General features: G+C 48.6%; 2 pseudogenes; both read left to right on the forward strand.

The window, feature by feature from the left end:
* Positions 1 to 428: 428 nt before the first annotated feature.
* On the forward strand, positions 429 to 1,157 carry LOC144179729 (uncharacterized; annotated as a pseudogene).
* A 361-nt stretch (positions 1,158 to 1,518) lies between these two features.
* LOC144178570 (uncharacterized) lies at positions 1,519 to 6,137 on the forward strand (annotated as a pseudogene).
* The last annotated feature ends 8,607 nt before the right edge of the window (positions 6,138 to 14,744 follow it).

Genomic DNA, 14,744 nt, shown 5'->3' on the forward strand with positions numbered 1-14,744 from the left:
GTCAAGCTTGTTGACTACAGAAAAAGCAAAGTAAAAGAAGAAGAAAAGAGACCTTGGAGTCAAACTCTGCGACTAAACTAGACTGTTGAAAGATACGAGCAACTGAGAGAGGAAATTTCACTGTGGACCTTTCTTATGGCAAAAGGCCGCTGAAAACGAGCCTCCTGCGTTATTCTTGCTTGAACAAGTAATGAATTCTAAGAAGGTAAGGCCGGCATGGTCTGAGGAAACAACTCGTCGCTGTGTTGTTCTCAGGCACCTATCTACCAAGGCATATAAACACATACGAGGTGAAGCTCTTTTGAAGCTGCCCTACCGAAATACTCTGTCCGGGTTGAAACTGGTTGAAGCTCGCCTTAAGCCTTAAGACTGAGGCAGAAAACGTAAGCAAGCCACAATCGAGGGTGTGCTCTCTCATTGTTAGTGAGATGCGCATTAAGGAAAAGCTTCAGTATAAAAATCAGCGGGACTGCTTTGTTGGATAAGCGGATGTTCCATTAGAAGGCGGGAGCAGCAGTGGTGTTGTTTTAGCCAACTCGCTCCTCTGCTTTGTTGTAAGTGGATTGTCCTCTTTGTACAGGATCCCAGTAGGCTGTTTATTCACTAAATGTCTAATGGGTAGTCAGCTTTATGAGTTGGTGACCTTTGTGATAAAAAAATAGAAGGGTGTGGTTTCTGCATTGTAAGGCTGGTCACTGACAACCACCGAGTCAAGCTGGGTAAGGGCACTCTGGCGTTCAAAGTAGAACACCTGTGCGGCAGTAACTGACCTCTGTTCCCAAGTTGTGACCCCTGCCATGGGCTGAAAATTGTACGCTTTCAGTTTTTAGCTCATGACATAGGATCAAAGGGAGAAATTTCGTCATCTCACCTGAAGGATGCATATGAACTGCAGAAGAACGTGACATTCAAACCGGTCCATTATCTCAAGGAAGCAGGTCTATCCGAAAAACACCGAAAAGATGAACGTGGCAAGGGCCATGCAAGTTCTGTCCCTGGTGGTTACCGCTGCGTTGGAGCATATAAGAGAACAAGCCGGACACACATGCAGCACGTCGTTTGCAACTGCAGGTCGCACCATGAGGAACTTTTATTTATTTATTTATTTAGGTACCCTCAGGGCCAGAGGCATTAGAGAGGGGAGTGGGTTACAATAGTTCCAAACATAATACAAAACAGAGCAGATAAATAATAAACAGAAACAAAAAACAGGAAAATGCAATGTACTTCATTGCTTCTGATTATACAATGTTAGCTAAAGCAGTTTTAAAAAGTTGGTGGTCCGAAATTGTTGCCGTCAGTGCCGGTAGGTGGTTCCATTCTTGTGATGTACGTGGTATGAATGACTGGGAAAATGAGTTAGTTCTGCAGGGCGGTAAGCCGACTTTATGGACATGATTAATGCGAGCTGAAATGTACCAAGGAGGCAAGATGAGTTCGTCGCGTAACTGGCTGTGATAAAAAAGCTTATGAAAAAGACAAAGGCGAAGGATTTTTCTACGAGATGATAAGGAAGGTAATCCGAGGCTGGATTTCATAGTGCTTATACTAGCAGTCCGGTTGTAGTTAGAAAGTATAAAACGAACAGAGTTATTTTGGACCATTTCAAGTGAGTGTGTTAGATTTTCTTGGTTAGGATCCCAAACTGATGCAGCATATTCCAGTTTGGAACGGATAAGCGTTTTGTAAAGAATCAGTTTTAATGTTGAGGGAGCCTGTGAGAAATTTCGACGTACGTAGCCGAGCATGCGATTAGCGTTATTAATTACGTACGCAGTATGCACGGACCAAGTGAGGTCAGTAGTAATATTTATTCCGAGATATTTGTAAGTGCTGACAGATTCCAATGGAGCATCGTTCAGAGAGTAAGTGGGCAATAAACGGTTAGTTCTAGATACGCAAAGAAACTTGCATTTGCTAGTGTTAAGTTCCCTAAGGCGTTGCGCTGCTGAGCACGAGGTCGCGGGTTCGATTCCCGGCCGCGGCGGCCGCTTTTCTGATGGAGGCGAAAAGCAAAAACGCCTGTGTGTACAAGATTTCGGCGCACGATAAAGATCCCCAGGTAGTCAAAATTAATCCGGAGCCCTCCACTACGGCGCCTGCGTTGCGTCGGCGCGTTAAACCCCAGAATCAATCAAATCTAGTGTTAAGTTCCATTACCCATGTTTTGCACCACACAGAAATAGCGTTAAGATCGGATTGAAGGGTTAATTGGTCATTGTCATTAGATATTTCACGAAAGAGGACGCAATCATCGGCAAACAAGTGAATCTGAGATGTAACGGATAAAGGTAAGTCATTAATGTAGATGAGAAATAGCAGGGGAGCCAGGACAGATCCTTGAGGGACTCCAGAAGAGACGTTCGTTCGGGGTGAGATGTTATCGTTAGCTAAAACAAGCTGAGAGCAGTTAAAAAGAAAAAATTCAAGCCAAAATAAAAGTTTGGAATCAAGATTAAGATTTTGTAGTTTGTGAAGTAACAACTTGTGACATACTTTATCAAACGCTTTCGAAAAGTCTAAAAAAATGCAATCAGCGATAGATGAATGGTCAAGAATGGTGTGTAGTCCTTGGGTGAAAGATGCAAGTTGAGTTTCACATGAATAATTTTTTCTGAAGAGGGATCTGAAGAGTCGGAAGAGGGACATCTGTGGTTATTGAAAAATTTCTGGAAAAGGCATCGTTAAGGGCTTCTGCACACAGATGAGGGGGAATGTTGTTTCCAGCACTGTCAATCAAGGTTACCATTTCGCTATCTTTGGGGTTAATAACGCGCCGAAACTTCTTTGGATCAGTTAATAGTATAGTCGGTAGCGTGGTGTTAAAATAGCAATATTTCGCATTTTTCATTGCGGCGGTGTACTCTTGCAAGGCCTTTTTGTAGTCATCCCATCGAGCGATGCTGGAGGATTTTTTCGCGGCCCTATAAATACGACGCTTTTTGTTTAAGAGGCGCTTAATCTGTACATTGAACCATGGTGCATTGCGACCGGATGTGATAGTGCGAACGGGAATGTATTTATTTGTTAGTTGTTTTACCTTATCTACAAAAACTTCCCAGTTAGTTTGAACACTACGACTATCAAAGGTGGAGAGGAAACTATCAAGAAATGCGCAAAGTTCATTATTAATGGAGGTAAAATCGGCTTTACCGTAGTCTCGAATTATTTTAACCGTTTTTACATGCTTGGGGCAGGATGCATTGATGTTGAACGATAGCAGGGTATGATTGCTTAATCCTGGCAGATGGGTAATGTTCGAAACAAAGTCGGAGTGGGACGTAACCACAAGATCTAGTGTGTTGGCTACCGACGCAGTTGTTCTGGTAGGTTGCTTTACTAATTGTGACAAGGAAAAAATAGAGCACAGATTTAAGAAATCATTTGCGAATGTGGAAAAGGGGCTGATGGTAGGTGGTTCAGTGGACCAGGAAATGTTAGGAATGTTAAAATCACCTATTAGAAGCAAAGGAACCGACGGGTGCCGAGTCTTAACAAAGTTAACAGCGTCGTGTAGTTCGTTGATAAAGGACGGGGATGATGCAGGACGACGATAGCATACACCGACAACAACTTTCCGATGGGAGAGTTGGATAATAGCCCATACTATCTCCAGATCTGGCTGAACGTGAACACACTGTGATGGTAGGGTTTTCGAAACAGTCAGCAATACGCCGCCCCCTTGGCGGGCTGTACGATCACAGCGGTAAAAAGAAAAAGAATGCGCACAGTCGAGTAATTCGTGGTCAAGAATATCAGGATGCAGCCAGGTCTCTGTTAGTGCTGTGATATCGGCATTTGTTGTGGTAACGGCAGAATGAAGATTATCGCGTTTTTTAAGAATGCTACGAATGTTGGTGTAAAGAAATGAAACGCGATTTAGTTTTCTTCCACTGCCCCTCAATTTTCCCTAGCTTTCATTGTTCTGCACAGAGTGGTGTTGGGGGTTATGAGGCATTAGGCGTTGTAGGTGCTCTGTTACGCGATTAGTTGCGGGGTCGTATAAGTATTGTTTTTTGTTCATAATTAGCTTGTGCTTGTGCCGGAGTAGAAAGGGTGCTTCATTTGACTGACTTTTCGCGAAGGCCGCAAGTTGGTTTCGAGCATGGTGTGTCGCCGGCGAAAAATCTTCGTTCACAGAAATGTCTTTTTCTTTAAGTTTTTTGCGTGCGCAGAGTATTTTGTCTTTGTTTTGAAGTTGGTGAATTTTACGATAATGGGGCGAGTTTTACCAGGGCAAAATGCTCCCAATCGGTGAGCCCGCTCGATGTCGTTTGCGGATAATGGATCAATTACGCCTGTCAAAACTTCTCTGATGCGGGCCTCAGATTCATCCCAAGTTTCTTTGCAGTCAGAAATACCGTGAAACAGTAGATTATTGCGGCGCGACCGGTCATCTTGTTCGTGAAGACGTGATTGCAAGGAGTCAAGCTCTGCTGTTAGCGTGCCAACTGTAGCAGTGATAGTTGCCACGTCAGCGCTGTGATCGTCAAGAGTTTTGATTTTACCTTCAACACCTTCCAATCTACTCTGCAGAATTCCAATTTTGTCTTCTATGCTCTTTTGACTGCTCTTGATGATTTTTACATCAGCTACTAACTCCTCTTGACTCTTTGCTGATTCCACAGAGCAGGCGTGAACATCTTTTAGGAGATGAAAAATGGCATTCCACTGCTCAGATTGCTGGTTCACACTTCTGGACATGAGCAATACAACCCAGCATCTGAGCCAAAAGTTCTCCGATGTTCGGCATTACGACGGTGCTGACGATGACGGGTGTCAGTGGCTCGAGGCGACCATGCATATGTACCTAGGCCTGGAAGATATGAAAATAAGGTGTGGCGATCCGAGGGTGTTCTTAACGAAGAAGACATTTGAGGCATTTTTAATTAACACCTACACTAGAGTGTTTTTTGTAGGTACCTCCTGAAAAACGAGATGTTCCTGTTGACTCACAAGTTCAACAGCGATCCGATAGAGTCGCTTTTCGGAACGCTGCGCATGTCTGCTGGCTCCAACGACGTTTTGGGTGTGCGTGCTGCACTCCCGGGACTTCACAAAATGCTCAAAGCTGAAATCGCAGCATCGAATGCCCTTTCGAATGTCACTCACGCCCAAGAAACAGCTGCAGTGATGTCTCAGTTGCCGCCTTCTGAGTCCCCGACACCACCAACTTAATACCCAGCTAAACTTCAAGATATGTGCTGCACAAGCTTCAAAGGCCCAACACTGATGTTTTGCCATCTCAGCTGCCTTCACTGCAGCTGTCAGCAACAGTGTATGTCCGCGGTTACGCTGCCAGAGTCATAAATGAGCAGATGAATTCAGAGAGTTGTGACGCCATTTTTACAAAGCCCCGAACGAACCAACCCCTGTTCACATTCACCCGCAACCAGGACCGGGTGGACTCCTTTGCCCCTCAGACCAGTTGCTCTCGACACTTTGCGAGGTTTTGCTGAGCAGGCACTCAAGGAGAACCTAACACTGCCAAGACCCTTACGCTGGTGGACAACGCAGTTCCCATTCTATGTAGCTCCAAGCTGCTCAAGTGCACACTCAGCGGAGAGGTGCGCCGACTGATGTGAATGAAGTTGATCGCGGTGCGTTTTTTTGAGGCCTCTCCACGCGAACTATGCGTTCGGTGTCAGTCAGGCTTGATGCGTTCCAGTTCATCACCAAAAAAGAAAAACAGAAAAAACATATTCAAGAAACTACCTCAAACTGTGAGGAATCACAGAAAGACAGTCTGTATGTACCTAGCGATGAATATCCTCAAGTACCTCGAACTTTGTAGCCATTTTGTTAAAGTGAGCAGAAAAATTCTCTTGTTTTTCCCAAACAATGTGTGTTTTACTGCATATGTTTCGGCTGATTTTCTATTGTCAACTTCAGTTACTGCATATGTTTCGGCTGATTTTCTATTGTCAACTTCAGTTAGCCTTTTGAGTGATCTCTACTTTGTTTTCGCATTAACAACTTTCGAAGGTCGTGGCGTCGCAAACGCGGCAAGCGTGGGTTCACAGCGGACAAGTGTGTTTGAACGAGTAGTAGTAGTGGTTTGATGGAAAAGGAAAAGAAATGGACGGGATATTATTGAGCCCAGCTGGGGGCTCACCGGCATACAACCCAGTCCGGGGGGTGGGATGAATAGGATAGGGTAGAGAAAAAAGGAGATAGGTAAAGAGAAAAGTTTAGGCGCCGCGAGGAAAAGAAGCGTTGCCACAGTCACTGGGGGCCACCGAACACAGTACACATCACAAACACAGGTTCTGGCGTCATGCTGCGTCCGGGAGAAGTTCTCGACGGGAGCGGTGGAGCGTAGAGGCGAGGCTGTGCTGCGATGAGTCGTGCGCGATGGTCCGAAGTGTGGGGAGCTTGCTGAGTGAAGTTCGAGGCAGACGAGCGGTTACTGGCGAGCGGGAGCAGGCGCTCGACGGCCCCACGCAGCAGAGCGCGCGCCGCCCAAACAAACAAACACCCATAGCTCGCGACGCGTGGCCGGCATAATCGCGATACCGCCCCGGCCGCGCAGGAGCGAACGAAAAACACATCCGCACCCCACGACGACCGAGGCCAAACTCTGTGTTTGAACGACGCGCCGGACGCCGCCCTGTGTAAGTGGCGGCGCTTAGCGGCGGGGCCATGCACTAGCGCCGATGGCTCCGCCCCGTGTATTTCTAACGCATTCTTTCCTCCATGTTCTAACGCCACCTCTTTTGCCAGGCACTTTCTGGACTTTGACGGTTTTGAGGGCTTACTACTGCTAGAAGCCTGGTTTGACGTTTACGGAGTCGGCGTACCCCGTCCACCAGACACCAGGAAATTCCCCAGGCGGCCTGCTAGGGAAACAATCCTCATGGAGCATCGGACGCTCGTCGGCGACCCTGGGAACGTCCCCAGCGAGCGGCCGGGCACATCCCCCACCTCTACGGCGACTTCAGCCAGCACGACCTCGTCAAACACGACGGCTTCGGCAACGACCCGGATTCCAAAGTGCGCCCGATGCCTGAACCACAACCGCGAAGCGGCCGCGCGCGACCACAAACGGTACTGCCCGTACCGTATCTGCACCTGCCCGAAGTGCAGGCAGACTGTCCAGCGCCAGGAATTCATGGCGCAGGTATTGCTGCGCCGCCGTTGCCAGTGGGAAGAAGACCAGGCGAGCGCCTGAGCAAGCGGCCGAGCAGTCTTCGATGAGGTCGACCGCTAAATAAAGGCTTTCATAGTACATTGGCGCTCTTTTAGGTGCGAAGCACCTTAGGGTACAGTGGCTAGAATAAGAAAGTGTGATGACCGTGGCCTCTCCCGAGTGATGCTGTTGGAGGAAATTCCAGGTCACACGTTTACATGTTCGCTGCGACGGCGGCAGAATACGGCGTACGAATGTATTCGCGCGCAGCACCACATCGAAAACAAAAAAATACGTGCTCGCGCAAATTGAGATACAATGAATGTCGTATTTTTAAAGAACTACTACAATCGAAATTTACAACCGACTGGGCGCACTTTGTCAGCCGAATATTGCGGACTGGTAATTGGTAAACATGCATTTTATTAGATGCGACGCATCTCTTGCTCTCGGGCTTCCTGCGTTGTCGTCGCGGCGTCCGTCCGCATCCCTCCTCCGTTCTTCTCTTCCACAGCTGTGTGCAACACTCTCACTCCGGTTCTTTATCATAACAGCTGCTGCGCTTGTTTTTGCGCGCGCTTCGCTGCGTTAACAAACGTTGGACTGAACCGCCGCAGCGCACTACCTGCTTTATATTCACAGCGCCTGAAGGAGAGGATACAGCGGAGGAGAGTCGCGCGTGCGTGCACCGCGCGCGCTGGAGCCGTTGTTAACGCCAACGTTTATAGATACTCAACGTTGGTTCAGTCAGCGCTCGCCCTCGTTCGACTCCGCGTGACTTTGCTTGACGACTCCGTGCTTGACTTAATTCTTCCGATGAAGACGTGATGGAAGCGACGGTCCCTTCAGCGAGTGGGCTGACACAATCCAATACCAGCGTCAGCGCAAACGCTCAAGGCAACGTTACGTCGCATCACATCAGGGTTCCCTCGCGTGAAGATGGGCGTAATTTTTTTGACGTTCTCGTTACAAACAAACAAAAACTGCTCACTTTTGGTGAATTTCTCATGATTCGTTCCAAATTACAAAGGCTCGAAGCCATCAACTTTCTTTGCTCAATGGGCCTTGCCTTTCGCTGCTGGTTCTTTTTCGTGTGTGAACAAATTCAAGCATTTTGTCTCGAATAGACCCTATGCGAAATGCGCCCCGCCATCTCACGTCGACTCCGGTAACTAGGTCCGCCATTTTGGTACGGTCGTTAGAAACCGAAACCAATCAGCAAAACATAGAAGGCGGCATGGAGGAAAGAAAAGCTTAGGAGAGGCCCTGACGTCACACCCAGCGCAGCCGGAAACGCCATTTCTGTAAGTCGAATGGCGGACCATTGGCCCTCCATGCCATTGGCGGACTCTTTTTGCCTCTCTCTCTCTCGGTGCACCTTCTCCGCCTCCTCCGTCCTGTATCGCCTCTCTTGTCGTCTGCATCTGCCAGCGCCGAGCCGGCGGAAATGAGCTGATAGGCAGGTAGAAGGCCGTTTTGCAGCGCGTGACCGTGAACCTAAACGCGCGGTTACACTGTTACACGTCTTCAGTGTGGCCGCAGCAGGTTTGCGAAGCGGCTGGCTCTAACAATGCCGCAATGCTCGGTGCCAGGCTGCAAGTCGCGATCGGTACCCAAGGAATTGGGCGTCACTTTCCACCGGTTAGTGCATCATTCCGCTGACAAGTATTGCTGTACATTGGTGTGCATTCATCCTTTGTTTGCAATCGCCGCCGTTTATAGGTGCCCAAGCGATGGAGAACGCCGCAAACAGTGGGCGAACGCCATGCGGCTACCGGACTGGAAAGTGCCCAAGTTTGCGTTGCAGTTTCACTGGCAATCCCAGAGATGACTAGTCAATTAAACGGCCGTTCTATATATATAGGTAAGCAGTACTTCATGCAGATTTCACGCTAAAAAATTGTGGAATGTTTTTACCGTTGTTCGCGTGCCTTCGATAGAATTTTTTGCGAAGGAGGAGGAGGAGGAGCAGGAGGAGGAGGCAAAACATTTTATTGAGTAAAAAAAAAATGAGAGGGTGGGTGGCGTCAATAAACTTTTTTTCGCCAAGTTTCAACTTGTCTCTGTGACAATAAATTCAAGGTGATATCAGTTGAAAACGTTCATACACTAACCTCGCAGTATGAAGCGTTGAAAATCGAAATCCAGAGCGAGACCACAAAAAGATCCAGATTCCAGATCCAGCACTCTTCCAGTCAACAGACGGACACCTACTAAGGTAATAGGACGATGGAATTATATCAACTGGGAATCTACCTTGTAACAGTTGCAAAAGCACTGCCGCGCATTGCCGGCCTAGCAGACTATATATTGCGGCGGCGATAACCAAAAAATTGAGTTGCGAATCGTTCGGTTGCAAGTCGCCTACGTACTGCACACGTGTATCACTTCCCGAAAATCTACCAGACGGGTGTCCGCGCGTACGACGGGACGGCGCGTTCACGATATCTGCACTTCAATAGGCGCGTCGTGATCGCGACCGGAGCAATAGCTTGACGCGGTACAAGGTGCACTTGCAAGTAGAAATTAAATGACATATTCCCATCGGCGAGCTGTCGCAACTCGCAGCATCCTTTTCGAGTTCCGCAAGACCACAGCGCAGCAAAGCGAAGCAGCAATCTTCGCAATCGGACGACAAGGCAGGCGCTGCCTTTCCTCCATGACTGGCGAACGGCGGGCGGGCTGTTGCTAGGACGCCGTTGCTAACGCTACTTACAATGGCCGCCGAAAACACGTGACTTCCTCCACACTTTTGCCAATGCGCGGGGATAGCTGGGGGCCTCTCCTAAGCTTTTTTTTCCTCCATGGAAGGCGGGCATTGACCGCTCTTGGTGATGGACTACAATGCCGGAGCATTGCTTCGTGCCGCAGAGCACGCAATGCAGAATTACCGGTTCAAATGGAGAAAAGGTACGTGAAGTTCCACGCTTTTGAACGAACTTTGTGACGCGACCTGTGCCGGCGCGAGCAACCTTTGTGACACGCTGGGCGCGGTGCGCTTGGAGCGAATATTTGTCGTTGGTTCGCTAAGCGCGGGGTTCCGTAGTCGCTGTCCGTATGAAAAATACAGCTGCGTTGGAGTTCTCTTGTCCAGCCTTTGTATTCTAAATGAAGCCTGAGCGTGCGCCGCCTATTCACGCGACTGACAGCGGCGCTCGACCGGGAAAACAGTACCACACGTTGCCAAAATTAGGCTGTTTCTTTACTCGTCCCTGTGGCTCTGCGCCCGCTTCATTTCATTGTTAAATGGCACCGCTTAGCCCCTACACGAGCCTTTATCTTACCTAGGGCTGTAAACAAACTTTTCTTGCCGCACTACGCCGTCAAAAATTTCCTCTGTGGCGGGCGCGCACGGTATCGGAGTGTGTTGTTGGTTTCTTTACGTTGCATTTAGCCGCGTGTCGTTGCAGAAGTGTCGAACGCTGTTTTATGATGATCTAACGGTGGAAAATTCGAGCTTTTGCACTTGGTTCCCGATTTTCCGGGCTGAAAGGTTTGTTGTTACGTCAAGTTAACTTGGTGCCCATTGTCATTCCAGCAACGATGTATTTACTGCCGAATGTTTTGTGACAAAATACGCACTCACTCCTCTAGTTTGTCACACGCTGCATGCATGCCTCCGACGTAATGATAGTGGCCATTGATGTAGGTAGCTGAGACAATTTTCAAGTTTATTCAAAAAGAAAACGGCCACAGTTGCATCAGGCTGCCGCGCATCAGCTTGAGAGCTTTTGCGTTTTTTGTATCCACAGTGAAAATCCCAGTAAATTAAACTACTTCGCTGATTTATAGCGCGTGCAGTATAGCAAACTGTGGATATAAATGGAACAAAAAGAAGCATTCGCGCACCCCTGCATGTCGCGGTCTAGTAAACACGACGTTGCCCAGCCTCTGCGTGCTCCTGAATGCTTGCTGGTAGCTCATAGGCGACCCTTCAGGTGCCATGCCAGTCCTTGTTTCTGTCACTGGCGGGGGGGGGGGGGGGGGGGGGGGAGGAGGAGGAGGAGCGGGAGGCCAGCACAACTGGGGCAAAAAACTCATTCCCAAGGCTATCAAGTTTTCTCCCAAGCGCCTGCACGGCACTTTGTTGCTGCTCGCATTACTCCTGTACTCGACGTGCATCGAACAGACGCATTGGCGAAGAAAGGGAGGGGCCATTTTATCGCGGGCTTCTCCAGTCAATGTTTTGGACACTTGCTGGCTTGATGCCCTGCTGTCTCGGACGTCCCCACTGTTGTGGCAGCTCAGTGCACGCAAGCTTTGGTGGCGCCTCTTAAAACCTTCGGCTTGCAAGAGGGCGAGTAGGTGCACAGCAGCCAGGATGTGACTCCATGCTCCACTGCAACCCGCCTGGCACTCGCACGATGCCTCCCCAATCGCCCCACTGTCCGTCTCAAAGGTGAGGCACACAACTTAGGGCCGGCCACTTTTCTTCTGGGAGCGAAAGCAGCTGCTGAGCACATGGATGAGGCCCAACCTGCAAGAACAGAGAGAGTATCAGTAAATAACACTCAGTGAAGAACAGGACTAGTCCGCTACAGTTTATGGTAAAGGGACAGAGCAGAAAGAAGTGGCCGCAAGGAACAGACTCAAAATGACCAGATTTTGTGTCTTCCTTAACACTGTTGCAAGGGAAATAATCTACACCTCAAACAGCAATGATGTAAAAATTGTTTGTCAAGTTCGAGCGTGCAAGTATCTCTGCATGCTTTGTTGACGCATTTTTCAAGAAAAGGAAGTTTAACATTTAAAAACCTCAGCGTGGGTAATGATACGAGTACCCGCATAATCGTGTTCGTCATAACGTAAGCAAGCAATAATATGATTATCTGGAACTCACTTCCAGAATCTTTCGAGATAAACAGGTAAACATTCGGGCTATACCGATGACCCATCGAATTAAAAAAAATCTTCTAGTTCAGTGAGTTCGAGCTAACGAGGTTTTACTGTATTATCTATTCGTGCACACCAAAAAACATGCGCTTTAGAAACAAACACAACCACCCCACCGCCAAAAAAGGAGAAGAAAGACACACAAACAGATTTTTGCGCAGAACATGCGCAATAAATAATGAAAACACACAAAAAAAGAACATTCAAGGCGTATGTGCGCTTTTGTAGTTGACTTCGCCGCAAAGCATGATTGCTTTGCGGCAAACGCGCGGGCGGACGACCGTCACGGAAAACGGCCGCAACCTTTCCGTAAACATCTTCGCCAAAAATCATCCCGTAAATTCGATGTACAGCATTTGAAAATACCTAATCCACCCACTAGCGGTATGGTCTGGCGATTGTCGCTTTCCTCTTTCAGAGTTACTGCAACAGGGTCGCCGCTGCGCATTTGGATGGTAAACAACGGTGAACAAAGTGCCGTACAAATGCTCATACCGGTTAACTCGCGTCAAGTAAAAAACAAAGAAGGATTTACTTACTGCGAGTCGCACGTGTTTGTCCGCACCGATGAAGGCGAGCAATGCGCCTCGGTGGCTAGGCGGCATGCCCTGCTCCGCTGCCGCTCGGATGGGTCTTTGGCGCGGCACCCCGAGTAGTATGAGTCTTCGGACACAGTTGGCAGCGCAGACAAGTCCTTCGTCCACAATCCGCGGTCGGGAGCCGGAAAACGCCGTCCAGTTTGAGCCATACCGCGTTACCGTCACCTGCTCTTCCACAGTAAACAATACGAGTAGGGTCCCTAGAAATTGTGCTAGTCTACCGTCCGCGCGCTTTCTCTATGGGAAGGCGTGTCCGCGCCGCTGATGCACGCACAGTGCTGCGCAGAGGGCGCTGCGAGCAATCGGAGCGCCCGAGCGGCCGGACAGGCCGGAGTGAGAGCGGCCGCAGGCCGGCCTGTGCCGCGCGCTACTGCCGCGGAGCGCGAGCGCGCATCGGGGTTTGTCGGCCACTTAGAGCGGTGAAATCGAATGGTACGAGGTACATCAGCTCCCAATCAGCTCACTATAAGACCTTTTAGTTTCACGCCCCGGGTTTTTCGCGAATTGGGCTACGGAGCCTCTTTGCGGCCGCTGAATTTCGCGATGAGACCGAAGGATGAAACCGCAGCAACCAGCGTAGCCGTTTCACTACCACCGCTTGAACCATTATTAAAGTGAAGCTTTCTATGTCTCACTGATGGCCTATGTCGCCTCGAAAAAGCACTGCAAGAAAGCCAACTGTCTCTGACGACAGTGATGTTTGTGAGTAAAGTGAGAGGGAAAAAAAACGCTTCCCGTGGTCAGAATCGAAGCTGGCTCCATCGCGTTTTGAAGCCGACGTTTATCTCAATGCGCAATTCCAACATGGTCAAAGCAGTTTGGATTTGGAGAGGAGTGCAGTCAGAAAAAGTATCCACTCCGCAACGATGGTTGAACACGAAGCTTTCTTTGCGTGAAATCAAACGGCGAAGGGTCGATGTCAAATTCGGCGCGATCATAAGTCCAAAATGCGTGCGAGTAAAAGTGAAAGCTCAATCGAGTCAAAGTCAAAACTCAGACGACAAGGAATCGCTCACAAGAAAGCTTGGCGTTCAACCATCAATGTTCAGACAGTGAGATCCCGTTCAAAAAGAGCTCCCTGCGGCACCAGAAGCTGCGTTTGTTCCACATCGAAACTACCGGGTCATTCCCGAACGTCATTGACGGTGACAAGCACGCAGACGGCTGGTAGGCTGACAAAAAGAAAAGCGAAAGCTTGAGTAAAATGTGCCAGCAAAAACTTGTTCCTATACTTTGGGCAGAGTGCGGGGGGAGGGGGGATCAAGCGAGGTATATATGGTCATGACAGTATAAATAAACGTCAATATTTTTACTCCTTGGTTTCAAACAGCCGCGATTATAAGGATTGGCCATAACACAAATATCCTCCCGTTTTGCTTTCCCCGCGTGCGCCTCGCAATTCCCTTCGAGTGTGTGGTTGATCAAAAAGAACCTGTGCAATGAGGAATGCAAGCGAAGTTACTGATTTGCAGCCGGGTGTTATTAAAAATCAGTTTCACGTACAGAATGCTGGCGAATGTTTCAAATCGTGGTATTCACGAAAATTACAGGCACGCAAAAGAGGTTTGATAGTACCCAAATTTTTGAAAATTTCGAGGTAAGCGGAGTGTTGGGTTAAGCGAAATGCGAAAAATGTATACGGCCAGATCACTGGAATAAGAGCTAGTGCTGGTAACAAACGCTCCAATGCACAGGGACGCTTCCGGAATACATGTAGGAAAATAATTTGCAGAAAAAAAAATCATTTTTTTCTAGGTATTGCGGAAAAAGAACTGCGTGATGCTCGCCTGTTTCGCCTTCGCATCTGGCCCCAAAAAAGTGTTCTCGAGCTTCTCAATGCCGCATCAACTGTTGGTCGCCAACGCTATATTCTATTTTGCTGTAAAGCAGGCAAAGCATATGTTTTTCTTGTTCCTGCCGTTTTTGGCACTTCTTGAGACACGTCGTCGTCCACATGATCAGAAGCGTCTTCCCCAGCTATATGAACAATGTAGGCGTCGGACAGCACTCTGATAACAGGACATCGGCCGCGCACAGTGCGTACCCCGCGCAAATTTGCCGTTCGCGACGGTGTTCGGCGCGTAATTGGAGCTAAGTTTTAACCGAGAGCTTATCAGCTGCCT

The sequence above is a fragment of the Haemaphysalis longicornis genome, unplaced genomic scaffold (genome assembly GCF_048455015.1).
Source record: "Haemaphysalis longicornis isolate Haplotype H1 unplaced genomic scaffold, Haemaphysalis longicornis Haplotype H1 scaffold_4, whole genome shotgun sequence".
NCBI lineage: Eukaryota > Metazoa > Arthropoda > Arachnida > Ixodida > Ixodidae > Haemaphysalis > Haemaphysalis longicornis.